Source organism: Ptychodera flava, chromosome 11 (assembly GCF_041260155.1).
Source record: "Ptychodera flava strain L36383 chromosome 11, AS_Pfla_20210202, whole genome shotgun sequence".
In the NCBI taxonomy this organism is placed as follows: Eukaryota; Metazoa; Hemichordata; class Enteropneusta; family Ptychoderidae; genus Ptychodera; species Ptychodera flava.
This window is the reverse complement of record NC_091938.1, coordinates 37,577,020-37,595,605: the sequence shown is the minus strand read 5'-3', so window position 1 is coordinate 37,595,605 and position 18,586 is coordinate 37,577,020. Positions and strand designations below refer to the sequence as shown.

Genomic DNA, 18,586 nt, shown 5'->3' with positions numbered 1-18,586 from the left:
GCTTACCGAGCTGTGTCTTCCCGACGTTATACGGCCTCCCATCACACGCCGAGAACACACAGCATCGTACGCAGGGCTACACGCTTGAAATACTGATGTGTCTCAAGTAGGACATCGGAAGTCAAAACAATTAATATGGATACACGTCGGAACTGGACCGACATAAAATACGCCACCGCATCTGACGTTAAGTATACTCAGGGCTCACATGTGAGAGTCTACCGTTCTAGCTGTCTGCATACTTGTTGCACAGACTGTCCCATGAAAGGATGCCTGACTCTGGGCTGTAGCGTTGTGTCTCTCGCAAAGTAACGCTGGCAGATTCGTTGGAGGTGGCTTAAAACACTGAAATTTCTGTATTGTGCAGATACCGCTAAAATCTCGAGGTTTTTGACCCCTGGTTGTTATGAAGACACTGAGATTGATGAATATTAGGTGCTATCACATGACAAAAATCAAGGTTTTGAAGAATTTCAATATGTTCGGTATAATTATGTTTCAAATGAAATAACATGATAGCACATCATAAAACCACGATAAATAAGAAGCCAGTAATTAATCGGAATAAATTCAAATTGTTGATTTGAATTTATTGTTACAACCTATATTAAAATTGTTGCCAGCTATATCGCTGGAAGAGCTTTTCTTGCTCTACTAAATCAGCATTTTTTTACCTATGGTATCAACATAGTGGAATATTTTTCCATGATTCCCGTATGCCTTAGAAGAAGGAAAGATGTACTGGTGTTTAAGTATATCTTTTGTACTGTTGTGACTTCGGCACCCGGCTACGGCATACCTTTATGTTGTGCCGGAGATCGACATCGCCTCGCGTAAGGACTTTGGCCGGTGTTATCGTTACCACGTGTCTTGGCAGTCCTGCATTTTAATTTTCCAACTGCTAACACAATCAGCCCACTTGCCAAAGCTATTTGGGATTTATTTTTATTGTGGTGAGAATCACAGTTCTTTTTGTTTGTTTTTACCAAAAGTAACGTAAATTAGATGGCTTGATGCACGTCCTCCGAGGCTCGTACATTAGTGACCTCTGAACTGGCCTGAGATGGCAGGCCGAAGAAGTTGACTCCACGTGGCAGTCTTAGTTTGGACTCTCGGGATGAGACAAACGAAGGACAGAAAAGGACTAAGTAAAACAGCATTTCTGAATACAGGAAGGATGAGAACAAGTTTTCAGAGCACAATCGAGTGAAGCACAGTGTAAATTCTCAATAATCAGTGTAAATTCTCAATAATAGGGCGATAGACTATGTTATCAACACAAAACGTGTCGAAGGCCAGCATTTCCACTACATGATAGTGAAGAATATGGTAGTATTTTCACTGCAAAATAGGACAAGGGACAATGTTATTAATGCAGAGTATGGTGAAGGACACCAGTTTCGTTGGAGTGCAGGTGGGATGATCTTTTTTACTAATAAAGTGTGAAGGACAGTATTTTCATGACCAAATAGGGCGAAGAACAATATTTTACTGCAAAACAGGGCAAAGGACCATGTAACTGGCGCAGAATGTGGTAAAGGATAACTGCTACATTATAATGCAGGTTGACAGGGTAGTGAATTTCGCCCAAAGCCGTTTCACAAATGACGAACAGTACGAAATCTTATTACCAAGCACAATGGCATTGTACCGCTTTTTTATTTTTGTTAAAAATTTCGCGTAAAATTTAATTGACCCTTTCAAAAATCAACTTCAGTCACGACATCTCGAAAACGCCTTATTAAATGTCTCGTGACCTATGAAGAATTATTTTTTTTTCAATCAGTGTGACGAAGTCAACCATGAGTCAGTACAGGCACAAGGTACTCACTCTCCTAAATTACCGGTTTGGATTCATATTCATTTATTGAAGGAAGCTGATGACGCTTGTTTTCAGGAATAGTTGTCATTTCAATAGGTCTCACAGAGTTCAAAGAATAAAGTCCGATCCTTTGAAAAGTCATCACAATGTCACAGTGTGTCAAAAATCACTTTTCATTCAGTTTTGGAATGTCGTTTTCATTTTGTCTCTTTTATTGACTATGGCAATTTTGTTGTTCAGATATCGCAATATCTGAGAACATAAAATGGACTTCATGGGATTTTCGCTGTCAGTAATCTGCCAGAGTAAATAATCATGGATCTATCCTTATACATAGTTAAAGCAACGTGAGCTCAGCAACTATACCAGTTTCAAAAATCTGATGAAGTACTTCTTAAAGTACCAGCCTAATTATGAAATTTTTTATAATATGCAAATATGCAATTAATTGACATGATATGATAATGTCTTTGCATGCTACTACAACACTTTGAGATTAACATCTGTACCGAGTTTCACCAAATTTGATGCAATATTTCTGGACACAGCACATTAATTAGGAAAGTTCATTAAATATGCAAATTGGCAATAACTTCACGAGATACTGCAGAATGCCTTTGTTTGCAATTACAACACTTTGAGATCAAAATCTCTACAAAGTCTTATGAAATTTGCTGCGGTATTTCGAGACATATTTCCTTGATTAGAGAAATTCATAAAATATGCAAATTAGCAATTTAATGACATGAACCTTCAAAATGATTGCACGCAGTTACAACTTTGGTATATAATACGGCTAGTTTTCAATCGGATTCGAACCCACAACATACGGCATCAGTCGCCTAGCTGAGAGGCCACAGAGAGAATCGCTCGGCTAAATCTCCACTCCCAAAGAAGTGTGGTTCAATAGCCGGCTAAGTTGTTACATTTTTCTGACTGAGACTGCTCAACACGTTGTAGAGTTCGTGAAGCACTCACGCACGCATGCTCACTATCATACATCGCACATACACACTTTATCGAAGCGAAGAAACGAATTTCATCGCTTTAACTGGGCGAACGATAACCTCGGGGACAATTCTGTCCACCAGCAGAGTTACCAACCCAAATATTTGTACTAAGTTTCATGAAATTTGAATCCGTATTTCTTGACATATAATCAGCATTAAAAAATTCATTAAATATGCAAATTAGCATTTAAATGACATGATCCTGCTAAATGTATTTGCATACTGTTAAAGCTCTGGTATATCAACATCTGTACAATGTTTCATCAAATTTGAGTAGGTATATTTTGATATGGCACCCTAATTACAAAATCGTCAAATATGCAAATTAGCTATTAATTGACATGATCCTGCTAAATGCCTTTCCACAAATCTACTCTGGTATCTTTACATCTGTAAGAAGTTTCATCAAATTTGAGTCAGTATTTAGTGAAATATTATGGGAATTGTGAAAATTCATAAAATATGCAAATATTCATTTTATCGACACAATACTGACAAATGTCTTCATGTGTTATTAGAGCTCTGTGTGACCAACATGTGTACAAAGTTTCATCGTATTTGCTGCTGTCTCGTAAGTAACAGAGGTTTTTTCAAAAATCACTAGCTATGCAAATTAACCCTAATTATGTGTGTTCACACCCAAAACAATGGACGTGCAAATGTATGTCATAGTGTCCTATCCTCTTACCAAGTTTGAAAGGAATTTGACGGACAGACACACGGACGGACGGACGGACGGACGGACAGACGGAACCTGAACCATGTCCTCCTTGACTTCATCCGGGGGACTAAAAAAAGATATTTAACCAAACATGGACGAAAATTTGAATTTTAAGTAATGACGTTTTGCAAAGTTGAGCTGCCATCTCTTCTGAAAATCCTGCTTGACCATAAAAGACAGAGCGTGTGCTATGGCCATGATGTCACTTTGCTCTTTGCATTGAGGTCTTCATAGGAACATTATGTCACATACACACCTACATGTAGTCGTATACACAAAGACTGTGGTGGAAGGACCACACCCATACATACCATCTCCTTTATCAGGCTAGTTTTGGGTCTAACCAAGAAGATGTGTAATCATCAGATATCGTTTTTCCCACCTCCCACATCCACACGTACATTCATATACACACAGCAGCATGATCAATACACATCAAACTTCCAGGTAACTGAAAGTGGGTACGGGTACGCAGTGGTAGGTCAAAATACATGTTGGTATCTAGGTTGTGGTAAAACTGTAATTCTCTGAGTAACTTACTTCCAACTCGAATTTGAGTGGTCGATACCGCTCCGTTATCAAGCCTACATGAATTGTTTCCAGCATCAGCAAACTGCACAAATGGAAGCACAAGTACTGATGTTGTATTTGACATGGTAGAGTACATTTCCCCTGGTATAGCTTGGTTTTGATTGTACCATGTTATGTCTTCGGCAGTGTACATTGCCCTGTCATCATTTTGCTGAATTTCACAATCAATTTCAGCCATATCATTAACTTCCACTGTGAGAGATGTCGATGCTGAAAAAATATTATACCAGGTGTGAATACCTTTCATAGTACATACATGTAACTTATAAGTAGGTCTATGACCAGGATTTTCTTTAAATGTGGAAAGGAAGATTTCAGGAAAAAGTGAAAAAAGTGTTTGTTTTCATTTAGCATCCGCTAACATGACATCCGCAGAATGTAAATTATCTACTATTATCTACGTATTGTTGTCTAATATGTTAATCAGTATGAACAGGAGGAGGATATACGCGTTCCAATAACATGGCAATCACAGTGATGAACAAGTCAACAACAAAATGTTTACTTTCTATCAATCATCAGCTTTTTTGTTAAGACCAGTACCCAGTAAATATTGCCAGGGTTCCCCAGTCATTTTATCGGGTTCTCCTTGGTATATCAACGCAATCAGATACGGGACAGTAGAAATGTTACCACAGTTCCCACATCATTTACCAACGTTCCCCAACCTTAGCAAAAACACTGATCATAATCAATCATAGAGATCTTAACACACTTATTAAAACTCAGAAGACCGTCATTATAGTGTTGTATTTTAAACTAATTGATAAAGAGTATTTTGAATATTTTGAGGGTCATTGAGTGTGTTGCCTTTACTGTTCAGGAAAAAATGTACTGGATTAGGATAATATCTTATGTCCTTGCTAACAAAACTTCTAGGAATAGTTATTATATAATACAGCTCCTAAGAATTATACATACTTCCTTGAGGCATATTTATAATGTACTTACCATTCAGTGTTTGAGAGTAGGTCAGTGATAGTCCACCCACTATTGTCATCTGAAAGACTTGCATGACAAATTGACCGTACTTCATTGTATCAGGAAGTTACCACTGTTCACCACAAAATTGAAGATAAAATTAGTTTGGTATTAAATCCTTGCTTGAATGCCTGCCAAATATGAACTGGTCACTGAAGCTCAATCAGATAACTATTGGAGAGAACAAATATTCAATTTAGTTCTTGTCTAAAATATACAAGTTATATTTACATGAAGAAATAATAATACAGCTAATAGCAATGCTTTATATTATGATGCAACTGCACTGATGGTTTGGCAGTTTGTTTTCAAAAATATTTCAAACAGACAGCAGATACATATTCTAATTGAGAACTTACAGAAGCATTACTGTCGGTTCATTGGTTGAGCAAAACACTTTCTCCCCGACAAAAACATTTTATTCTTCAGCAGAATCAAATTTCATGCCAAATCAAGAAGTGAAACGTCGATTAATGTTAGCCTTTATGATGGCACTTTAATAATTTAACTGCAACTCCGTTGTCACAGACTGGATCAGATACCTACATGTAGCACCCTGGTTTGGTCTAAACCTGTTGTTAACAAAGGTGAGAGGGGACCTGTTCAAAGGGAAATGAATTTGTGCTTTTTCAGAAGACCGCTATCGCAAGTTTTACTGTTGTTTTTTGTGTTCCTACATTCCATAACTGATCAAATGAATATGGTAATTTCTTTGTGTGTTTGTTTGGCAAAGTTTTATGCAATACTGAATTACTAAAAAAATGGTTTTGCACTGACACGATATAGGCATGGGACTATGTGCATCTTTTTTATATGGGCTTAGCTCAGCTCAGCTCATAATCAAACTGTCCTGCCTTCAGAAATGGAAACACAGCGCAACCAAGCGACATGCACTTGCAAAGGAAGCTATCATTATTTATTGCCCTGGGAGTGTCACTGGAACAAATTACAAAGCTTTAAACAGGACATCATCCACAATTCTCAGAATTGAAGGTAGGCAACTCAAATGTAATATTCTTAACTTTGGTTAATTCGAACCTCTGCTTCACTTAATCCACAACACATGTTATTTCTTTTTAGGAATTTGCTATAGACGTTTACACCAAACTGGTTGTTCATCATGTGTGGGGTCTAGCAGTATATAACCAGAGTCCTGGAGGGACATAGCAAGCTGTCATATATGTTTCTAGTTCACCTCGGAGTGCACAGATCAGGTCTGCATCACAATTTAAAATGCCATGTTTCGGCATGCATGTACTACAGTGTATGTATCTGCATCTGAGGCCAAGTCAAAGAAATAAACGTCCTTGTAATGGGGTGTAAAACAAAAAAAATAAAGAGTCAAGAGGCTAGGTTAGGTAATATAATCATTTATTTTATTTACTCCGATCAGTCAGAGCATGAAAAATAGGAGAGGAGCTGCATAGAGAAAACAGCGAGAAAAACTTCGTGATAAGAATATTGCTGCTGCCTGCGGTAGATCCCCGCGGCCCGGGCAGTACTATATATTAATGCCTTGATAATGGGCTTATGTGCCCGAGAGCAGGTGTATGGTGGCCTGGAGTTGTCACCAATAAAATGCGTCTAAATTATTAGTTTATTCTGTCTTGTGTAACATATTATTTTAAAAGTGATTTTTTAACAAAAGAATTCGTGCTAAATAAAGTAATATCGATACAAAAAAGAAATGCTATAGCAAATAAGACAAAAACAATTGAAAAAAAATAATTTTCTTGTTTCTTGAAAAGGAAAAAAAATCAAACTTAAGAGATTGGAAACAGAAATCGTTTGTTTTATGATTTTACTTTGATCAAAAACGCAGGAACATTTCATTTATGATTTTTGTTTAAGAAACAAATAAAAAATAAAATCATAATTGAAATAAAAATATACTAAAGTAAAATTAAAATGTAAACATTTCAAGTAAAAAAAATAAAAAAAATTCCTTAAAAAAAAAAGATTTGCATATTTCATCACAATTTGAACAAATCTAAGTTGGGTTATCCCTAGGGACCTGTATACCAAATAACAAAGCAATCTGACCAGCGGTTATGAATAAAGATTTTTTACCAAAAACTCCTTTTTGGCACTAATTTGCATATTTTCAACAATGTCAAAAAATTAAAAAAAACAGTTTCTCATAATCATATTTTCATCTCCACAACAAATATCAAAGCAGTAAGTACTGCGGTTCTCAAGTATTTGAGTGGATGGACGCCTCACAAACGGACATGCATACATGTACATACATACATACATACAGACTGATGAAAGACGCCGGACTGACACCCATCCCAATAGCCTTTATAGACTATAGTCTATAGTAGCTAAAAATTGAAAATAAAATTCAAAGTAAAATGAAAGTAAAAGTATATTCATAGTAAATGAAAATTAAAGAAAATTCAAAGTAACATGAAAAGGAAATGAAATGTATTTCAACTATGGCCGACAGTTATCATAGTAGACCAGCATCCTTTTCGGTTCCCATAGAGTAACATGCAGTCTAATGATAATCCTCGGCCGTCGTGTCATAAGCAAAAACTCTCAAAAAAAAAATCAAAATTTGGCGATGGCCGAGGATTGTCATAGTATACCAGCATGCTTTTCCGGGAAGGAGATTCACAATGGCGGCGGATACCGTTAACCGTTGAGATAAGACTCGGCTCTCGGCCTAAGCGGAGAACCATTGATTTCGGGGGGGGGGGGATATGGAGGATTTTGAGAAAAAAAATTGTCACCAGGTGAGATAGAAGAAAAAAAATTGTCATAACAGACAGAAGAGAAAAAAATTGTCACAATGCACCAGAAATTAGCAAAATTTGGAAACCTTGTTCTCAGGCGGCGCAAATGTTTTTACCACAAGCAATTCTTATGTTTTTTTCCTAGCACTAATGATATAAGCTTGCACTACATAGGTCTACTCTACACCTCAGTACACTCAATGTTTTCCTTCCCTTTTCCGACCACAGAAATCATATTTCAGGATTTCTGTTGCAATATCTCAATGGCATAGGCACTATCTAAAGGGGACTATTTGACTTCTGTAGATTGTGAAATTTAAAACACAAGACAGGAGTCAATAAACTAGTGTTAAAACCAATATATTATTTTGTCAGTATAAATATCTTAGAAAGATGTACCTTGACAATGAAAAATTGAGGAACGACAAATATAATGAAATACAATGTGTGAGCCTTGTTTCTCTGACCACAAAAGATAACATTTTCCGTGAGAACTTACATCGATGCCTTAATTATAATATGACAACACACACCGGATCTCTCACTATAGAGTCCGTCAATAGTGGCGAACTCTCTCAATAACTAATCTGGCTTCTCCTCTTTGAGGACGAAGATGAATCAATAATCACACAACCAGCGGAGGGGATACAAAACAACAGAGCGACTTATGAAGGAACCCCATTTTTGATTCTTAAACACCGTTCAGACTAATCATCAATCAACAAACCGGTTTACCGGGGACTGAGATCACATGACCAGGGTAAAAGCACTATCGATTCACCGGTGTCTCGCCATGTATTCGGAGGTATATGAGGGAAAGGGGTCACTAAAAAATGAAAACTTCAGGGGGCATTACTCAAAATGTGGAAAGGAAGGAGGGGGGACGGGTTACTCAATTTTCTTGTGCGAAATAAATTGAAACATCTCAGATTGCACCATTGCACACATCCATTTCTCAACATTTTCAATGCGAGAGGGCACCCCCTCTCGGGCTCTCCCCCTTTTGTCTTCTAACAGTTTTACTGGTAAAAGACAAATGAAAATACCTCTTGGATTGCACTACACTGCATCGTTGCGCACATCAATTTCTTAAATTTTCACAGTATCAAGGACAAAACTGAACTGTTGTGAATTCATCCTTTATTATCACAGAAACATGTTTTGATTTACCTCTGTTCAATGACCATTTTGACAGTTAAACATACCATATTCAGGCTTTTCATTAGAAGCTGGCAGCTGGAGAAATGACACAAGAAAGTCACAGATTTTCCGTACCTGCATATTTATTTGTCTCAGTCTCTGGCAAACAGAACTGTTTTTCACAAATTGCATTGTCATTGATTGGTTGTTAATATTGTGACTCAAACATTGATCGTGCAAAAAATGTAAAAAATATCAGTGTTCAACGTCATTTTCAAACAGTTTTACCGATTTCACAATAAACTGAAACTCCTCTCAGATTGCACCATTAAACACATCAATTTCTCGAAATTTCCAATACGAGAGGGTAAACCCCCTCTCGTGCTCTCCCCCTTGGAGTATTCTAACAGTTTCACTTAGTAAAAAATTAAAAAACACCTCTCAGATTGCACCAGACTCCACTATGGCACACATCAGTATCTAAAAAAAATTCCATGCAAGATAGGGGAAAGCCCCTGTGACACTTTCCCCCTAAACCTCTCGCATGTTCTCCCCCTGTACTTTCAATACCCATCCAAATTAAACAATATACTATATGGTTAGATACTGCGTGATCTTTTATATCTTTATTTTATTGTGACTTTGAATTTCATTTTGATGTGTTCACCTGTTTTGACCGTCATGAGATAACTGATGATAGTCTAGCAGGGCACATCAGGATTTGAAAGGTCTTTACTGTTACTGTATTTTGTAAATTCTACAATTACATGTATTGGTATTTAACTTTTCTAAGTGAGGGGATCAGTCAAAATTTCAGAGTTAGAGAAGGAGGTTACTCAAATTCATCATGTTTGGCAAGGGGGCGGTCATTCGAAATTTCGGAGTTTCAGGCCGTAAATAATGACGACTTCCTTATATACAATGCATTATCAAACTTGATGACCAATAAAAAATATTTGCACTGCTACTCCAATTGAAAAAAAATTGATGCAGGTCAGACAGTAGGAAAAAAAATTGCTCCAATACCCACTTCCTCCATACCCCCCTAACCAAATGGTTCTCCTTAACCTAGTACAGTAATAGGTTTTGACCTCGACTGTTGAAAGCGTCCGTACCTACGCATGTATACCAGTATTAGTCTATAGATGTTCGCATATATGTGTAGATCAAAATTAGCTATTGCTCCAAAAATTTGGGCCACCGGAAAGGCTTGATGACGTCATAATTCAAAATGGCCGCCATTATATTGCTTAAAAATGTTAACACTACGGCTAATTCAGGCAGTTTTCAATATATATTTTTTTAAATAAACTGACACAAACATCCCAAATTACAAATACAACATAATATTGACGCAAATCAATTATTATTATGACGTCACAAATCAAAAATGGCCGACCAAATTCAAAATGTCACCCATAATATCGTCTGATAATGTTCAAATACTATTAATTAAGCTTGTTTCCAGCATTTCAGTGCCTGAACTGAAATTAACACCCCAAATTATAGACAAAACATATAATTTATGCAAATTAATTATTGTGATGACATCATAAAACCAAAATGGCAACCGAAAATTACAAAATGTCCTACTATGAAGTTCACTTTGCTTAGTACAATAGCCCATTTACGTGACAAAATGATAGTTTAAAGGTAATGTACAATTTGTCTTGATGATCCATAAACTCAAAATGAATGATAAATGTACCAAAACTTAGCCAATAAGCTCAACACAAGTTACAAACTATTATGAAATTATTGAATATTTAACAATGGCCTCTGTCTGAAAAACTGAATCGATATAAAGGAAATTAAGACAACTTTACGCATCGGTTCTACCTTTGAAAGTGTTACGATATAGTGAGTAGATCAAAAGTAGTGTATTTCAGGATAACGAAAAACATGGCGAGAAAACGGTGAATATATCATGCCTTGACCCTGGTTATGTGACCTTGCCCCCGAAAAAAGGCTTAATGTTTGTGATTTTGGTCTTTTGCTTCCCTTGTTTGAGAAGCCTTTTTCGTTTGTTGAATTTTCTGGTATTTTTATGTATCGATGTGTGGTGACAGACACATAGTTTTGTGCTACAGTAGTTCTCTTTTTGGAGGATGTGCTTGCTGGATGTGCCTAAAAAGCCGTTTGGTCAGAGTTTTATGAACAAAGAGAAGACTTTTTTGCCTTCTGAAGCTAGATTACCTAGCTTATTTGTAGCTTTCGTGAATTGTATGAAAAGCCTCTTTTCTTTTCGTTTTTGGTCTCGTTTTACTGTTTGAAACCAAAAACATAGAAAACGCCAGGAAGAACGCAAGCAGAAATGGAAACTTAAATAAAAATAAGAACTCAGAAAGATTCTCAGATTCATCAAAAATCTTGCAAATCAACCTTAACAAATGTTGAAATAAAAGCATTAAGTAAAGGCTTGACATTTATTCCAACTCAGAAGTGCCTATCCAGAAAAATGTCGTATGAGATATCAACAAATTTATTCACATCATAAGATTGTGCAGTATAGTGAGAAACAAACAATAAATCATCAGCCATCTGTTCTAAGATAAGACCATGCTCGACACTACTAACAGTGGAAAACCCAAAATTGTAAAACTGTCTCGAAGCAACTTAGATCGATAGAAGAAATTCCATTCGCAACCAAAATCAGAAAGAACATAACTCAAGCAGAAAAGACTGCTCTGAACAATCTGTCTAAAAACAAACAAACACAATAAAACTCATCAATAAAGGAAAAGGCATAGGAATTGTGAAATACGACAAATGACATTAAAGAAAGTTATAGACAGCTGCGAAATGTACACTATTACTGTACATTAAGGCAACACTTGGCGACATTAACTATACGGTGGAAATTGTATATGAAATCATTTATCTGCGACAAGAAGATCATTGACGAGGTGATTTACAGTTTCCCCATTCCCATACGTAGAATAATTTGTACACCACGATGGTATCTCCTGCCAAAATACACAAAACCCAAGGGAAGGAACAATCATCATCCAACGTCTCAATAGAAATGGCTACTCGAGCCCAATAAACCAAATCTCGGAATTTCTAGACTTTGTCATCGGCCCAATCGTACAAACGACTTACATATGACAGGGACAAAAAGACTTCATTAACTACTTAGAATCAATAAAAATACAAGCAAACTCTATTCTGGTAACATTACAAGTGGTATCAATGTAGAAAAACATGCCAAAAAATGAAGCCATAAATGCAGCGATTGTAGTATTGGACTCTGAAACAGTACCAGCCAACTGATACGATACAAAAACTCACCGACAACGTACATGGCAGTTACTGTCGATTATTCTGAAAAGGCAACATATTTTAATTCAACTGAGAAAAATACAAACAAATATATGGATATATGGAGAAAGTTGTATTAAATCCGGTCAAAGATTTGTATGGAAATTTAAAAGGTGGAATTTTCATGATTTACACAGACACCTAACATCAACTTCTAACATTCAGAACATTTGTCGAGGATGCAACACCCTGTACCCTACGTTCAACTTCGGAATTCATATTTGATCATTCTATCGACAAAATCTCATACCTTCACCTTGTGGTCTTCAAATGCCAGAGATGCAAGAGAGATGGCTCGACTGTAAAACCCACACAAAACCATGTGACGATATTTATCTGCCACAAACCTTCAAATGCTTCATTGAAGGTGAATTACTCAGATATGTTCGCACATGCAACAACAATATGGACTTAATAAAACAGGTCAATTTCTCGACGCAAAAACTTAAACAAAGTGATTACAAAAAGAAAGACATACCCTGTATCAAAAAGAAGTTAATATAACAAAACGTCAGCCAACAAAAATAAGACTAATGATGAAACAAAAAACTTGTCAGTACAACCTCATCAAAACTAGCCTAATCAAATAATATGATAAGATACTGGAAAATAATGAAGAGCGATTAAAAAACCTATAATAAAGTATAAAAGGAAGAATAACATAAAATATGTCCTCCTAGGAGCAAAATTCAAACACAAGGATGGTACAAATGAACGGTCTGAGCAACAACTCACGCAACAATCAGACCACAACATAATGATCTTAGCATCTCTCTTTGATAAACAATGGCTACCATCAAACTAAGCATGTTGGAATACAATACCATTCAAGTGACTGAAGATGAGACCTCACTTTGGCCCAAAACGCCGCTAGGAGGAATCACCAACATAAAACCTTTTTTCTGGGACCAAGGTCACATTACCAGGGTCAAAGCACTATCGATTCACTGGTTTCTCACCATGCTTCCCTTATAACGAAACCACATTGATCTACTTACTCTACCGTGTCACAAACAAAGATAGAACCAGTGTGTGAAGTTGCCTTTATTTCTTTTAAATCGATTCGATTTTTTCAAACACAGACCACAATCTCATAAGAGTTTGTTACTTGTGTAAAACGTATTGGATAAGTTTGGGTACATTTCTTTTATTTTGACTTTATGGAATATTAATACAATTTGTACATTACTTTCAAACTATCATTTTGTCACGTAAATGGGTATTGACTCATGAGCAGAGTGAACTTCATAATCGGCCATTTTGTAACTTTTGGTTGCTATTTTAGTTTTATGACCTCATCTCAATAATTAATTTGCATCAATTATATGTTTTGTCTGTAATTCGGGGTGTTAATTTCAGTTCAGGCGATAAAATGCTGAAAACAGGCTTAATTAACAGTGTTTTAATATTTTAGACAATATTACGGCAGACATATTGAATTTGGTCGGCCATTTTGGCTTTATGACGTCACCATAATAATTCATTGGCGTCCCTTTAATGTTTTATTATAATTGAGGATTTTTGTGTCAGTTTATTCAAAAGAATATCGAAAAATGGCTGAATAAACCGTATTTTACCATTTTTAAACAATATAATGGCGGCCTTTATAAATTATGACGTCATCGAGCCTTTACGGTGGCCCAATTTTTGGAGCAATAGTCAATTTGATCTACACATATATGTGAACCTCTGTAGCAAATTTGGCACTTTTGTTATCCGTGTAACGATCTTGCTGTTTTTTGTTGCTAAGCCACCTGACTATATGTATAAAGTCTTATGCCATGGTTAGTCTTGTACCTAACCATAAGCGACAGTGTGATCACAGACCAATAGACAATTAGGTGAAAGTTAAATTATCTTGATTAACTAGAGCCATAAGCTCCATGCTGGCGCCTAATACCGATTACTTACCTCTCAGCTGTTGTTACAGAATTCAACACACTGCACGAATTTGTGACGCATGTATCCGCGTCGCGACCAACTTTCAATCACATCAAGGTCACATCGACGAATACAAATGGCTATTCTCACGGAGAAGTAAACAGAGTCATGTGACATACACTCGTTAATTAATGGCACGTGTCGTTCTGCAGAGTTCTGTTCCATGCACGATCTATTTGTAGCATGAGACTTGTTCCGTTTCCTTATCCTGTAGTCCTGTAGTTCGGACGTTCGTGTAACTGTGCTGTGACGTGCTCAATTGCAAGTTTCCAGGAATTGGTAAATACAACATGTTGATAATTATTAACAGAGCGTATTTATTGTCTGCAAACATGTCTACATGTAGCATGTCCAGTGCCAGAGTTACCTCTGCATGGCAAGGCTGTGTATTTAATTCTCGCTACGCCTTTCACTTTGCTTGAATAAACCTGAGTGGACGACTGGGAACTCAGTCTCCGATATTTTCTGTTGTTCGTTTGTTGGTTTGTTGGTTTGTTGACGAATAGGGCCTAGGCCTACATACAAAGAGTTAAAGCCCCAACAATAGCTGCGAGTATGTACTAAACCGATCTCAAAATATCCTGTTTTCCAAGTTTCCTGTTTTCCTGTTTTCTTTGAATAAGACCCATTCATGAAGACTGGAAAAATGTATATCACTGTTATAAGTGTCGAAAGTGGCATGTAAATTCAAACATTTTTAACATCATTTTAGATTCCCCGCCATTATCAAAAACTAATCATCTGGCAATCAAAATATAGATTACAACAACACAAAATGTTGACCATCGTGTGTTATGCGATCACGTGAATGGCATCATGCTTGTTTGTGATCACGATGTGTATATGCAGGATATACTGCATTTTTTGTACTTTTCCGCGGGGGGCGTCATTTTTACCTCACGTGCTCACACACGTGAGCTTACGTCGCAGCGATGTCTGTCTGTCTCTCGGTCCGATATCTCAAAAACGGCTTAGAGATCAGAATTAAATGCGGTATATAGATTCAATTAGCAAATGGCAAGAACTGATTAGTTTTTGGTGGGTGTGGCTTGCATACTTTTTACTCTTTGCATAATTAATGATTTTAGTAAAAACTGATAAAGATTGAGAACGACTGCACACAATTTGATGAGATTTGCTACAAATGTTGATCACATCAAGCTATATCAGGTGTGAAAGGTATTAAGGGTTGACATTAAAGATAATTCCTAATTGAACTTTCCTAATTATATATATATATCTGAATTTACTTGACCTAAGATGACGAAACTTGCTTTGTATATTGAAGATACCATGAGATAATTTTATGGAAAGTTATTAAGCATTTTCATTTCAGGCAATTCCTAATTTGCATATTTAATGAACTTTTCTAATAAGGGATATATTGCTCGATTGACTCGACCAAAAGTGACGAAATTTGCTATATACATTGAAGATACTTTGATAAAACATCCCAAGTCCTTAAGCATTTCATTTTAGCCAATTTATAATTTGCATATCTAATGAGCTTTCACAGTTTGGTATATATAGCTTGATGAACTTGGCCAAAGGCAATTGCACTTGCTCTATTACGTTGTGATACAATGAGAGCAGTCAAAGAAATTAAGTATTTATTTCAGCTAATTACATTTTGTATTCTTGATTACCTTTATAATTAATCTATAGTTAATATTGTTCACTTTCAATGAAGCATTTTCAGTTCATATCTGGTTTTTTGAGTGCGACACCCGTTTATTATTGAGGGAGCTGTCATTATTTACTGCCTGGGGGTCTGAGGAAATGTGAGGGGGTCAATCAAAAAATTGAAAGCTACAAAGGGGGTGTTGCTCAAAATGTGGAGAGAAAGAAGGGGAGTTACTCAAATTTTGAACACCCCCTCTCGCACGCTCCTCCCTGGGGTGTTCTAACAGTTTTGCTTTAAAGACATAAAATTGAAAAACACCTCTCATATTGCACCAGACTGCACCATTTCACACATCAATTTCTTATTTTTTCATGCAAGAAAGGGTATAACCTCCTCTGACTCTTTCCCCTTCAGTACTTTCAAATTCTGCCCAGTCTTATATCTTGGTGAAAATCCTGTCATGATACCCATACAAAGTAAACAATACTTTATGGTTGTATACTGGTTATAGCGTGAGCTTTTACATCTACATTTTTTGTGACTTTGAATTTCATTTCACCAGTTCAACCGTCATGAGATAACCGATGATAATCTAGCAGGTTACACCAGGATATGAAAGGTCTTTACTATCGCTGTATTTTTGTAAATTTCGCAATTATATATCTTGATATTTAACTTTTCTAAATGGGGGGAGGTAAGTCAAAATTTCTGTGTTAGAGAGGGGAATTACTCTAATTCATCATGGTCGGCGGGGGGGGGGGGTACTCGAAATTTCAGAGTTTCCGATGGAATTCCTCCTACCCCCAGGCCGTAAAAAATGACGGCTTCCTTAGCCTGTTAAAAAAGTGTATTCGTAGGCCAAATCAGCGAGCAGTGATACTTCTATACGTGTCCTTCAGTTAGCACATTGACACGAACCAACTTTACTTTTCAAATAAAACCATGATAATAATGCATAAAATTTGTAGCTGTGTAATAAACCGATCTCAAAATATCCTGATTTTTCCAAGAGTTTGCTTTGAATAAGACCCGTTAAAGACAGGAAAAGTGTATAACACTGTCATAAGTGTCGAAAGTGGCATGTAATTTTTTTATTAACGACAACATCGCCGAAACATGAAGATGTTCGTTTGTTTCAAATATCAACTCAATAAGTAAAGCGTATAGGCACACTCAGCTAGAACTAAAACTGCTCCAGGACAATATTTGAATGAATTTTGTCCTCAGGCTGTCAGAGTGTGTGTTCTCCTGGCTTTCGTTTTACCGGTTGCTGCTTCATTTCAAACAAACAATCATTTTTATATTTCAGCCATGTTGTTTATTAGTATTCCATCTAGTCTAAAACGACCTGTTTCATAGTACAAAACTGGACATGGAAATGGGCCTACAGGTGATTCTACCCATGATTTTGTATCATTGTAAATGTTGTAACCTATTCATTGGTACTCCGCCACCTCAGACCCAACCCATTTTTATTTGCATGTAGGCTATCGTTCCTTATGTAGACCGCAGGCAATAAATGTCACATAACGATCACATTGAATTTTATTCTTTCTTTTCAGTGTATACTGAAAAAAACATTGTTACAAATTCTTGAAATAGGCTGATTGACTGCTCTTGACGACTGGTGTCGCTTGTACTTTTGTGCCTCTCGCTCCAGGGTTAATATAGTGCGATTATATGTCTTTCTGTGTTAGGCCAGCTTGTTTCGGAAATATGTTGACATAGGCTTTTGTGTTCGTCATGCGATTTCAGACATTTTTTGTCACAAACTTGCTGAAAAATTATGGAATGGCAGGCAGTCTCTAACACGGAGAATTATACACAATCAAGTTATACGTTTGTTTCAAGTGATATCGTACCAATTCAAGAATCAAAGCAAAAACCTCTTTCTCACCTCCATAATTTACACCAATATCTAACAATCTGCAAGCGTGCATGCTTCAAGTACATTTTTCAAAATTTGTAATCAAAGATTTTCAAAGCCTGCAGAAAAGCTAAAAATCCTATTTCAAATACATTTTTCTATGACCCCCTCCCCACAACAACTTACGCGCGCGGGGACGTAAAACCAAGTTTAATTTACTTCGGCCTGATGGCATGCACGAATAATCGTAGGCGAAAGAAAATTTAGGAGGGGGAAATAAGCTGTTTGAGACTGCCCCCCTCCCCATCAAGATTTGAAAAGTTTTCCCTCGCACTCATAACTTTACCCTCCTCACATTACAAAAACTCCCCAGTTTCCCTCTCCCCCCCCAAGAGCTCAAAGGTGCTGTCAGAGTCTTCCCGCGACAAGAGTTCCCAACTGCATATGCATGTCATCAACACATGTGTTTGTACATCCTGCAAAGTGTACTGTCTTTCAGATTCGTCACGACTTGTGTGAAAATCAAAGAAATTTTCAACCAACGTACGAGAAACGCCCTCCTTCCGGCCGACTGCGAGAATAAAATAAATGCCTTAAAAACGAAAATACCTTTTTACTCGAACAGCTTCGTTGGCTGCTATGCCCCTGCACCGGTCCACGTGTGTTTCTTTAGGCTTGTTTAGTAACAGTCTCTCCTACCACGTCGTTGCTATTTCCTGTTTGTTTGCGGTACTCTCGGCCTTGTAAGTTGTTCACTAAATGTGACCTTCTTGTGAAGCCACTTTCAATTGTGTACATGTTCGAAGATATTGCAATGTTTCAGCCTA

General features: G+C 36.8%; 1 long non-coding RNA gene across 1 annotated transcript; it reads right to left on the bottom strand.

Moving 5' to 3' along the window:
• Positions 1 to 4,099: 4,099 nt before the first annotated feature.
• Positions 4,100 to 14,258, bottom strand: LOC139144209 (uncharacterized). The gene is made up of 3 exons (XR_011554787.1): positions 14,239 to 14,258; positions 5,096 to 5,296; positions 4,100 to 4,354 (listed from the first exon to the last, which is right to left on the bottom strand). It is a non-coding gene; the product is annotated as an uncharacterized lncRNA (long non-coding RNA).
• Between the last annotated feature and the right edge of the window lie 4,328 nt (positions 14,259 to 18,586).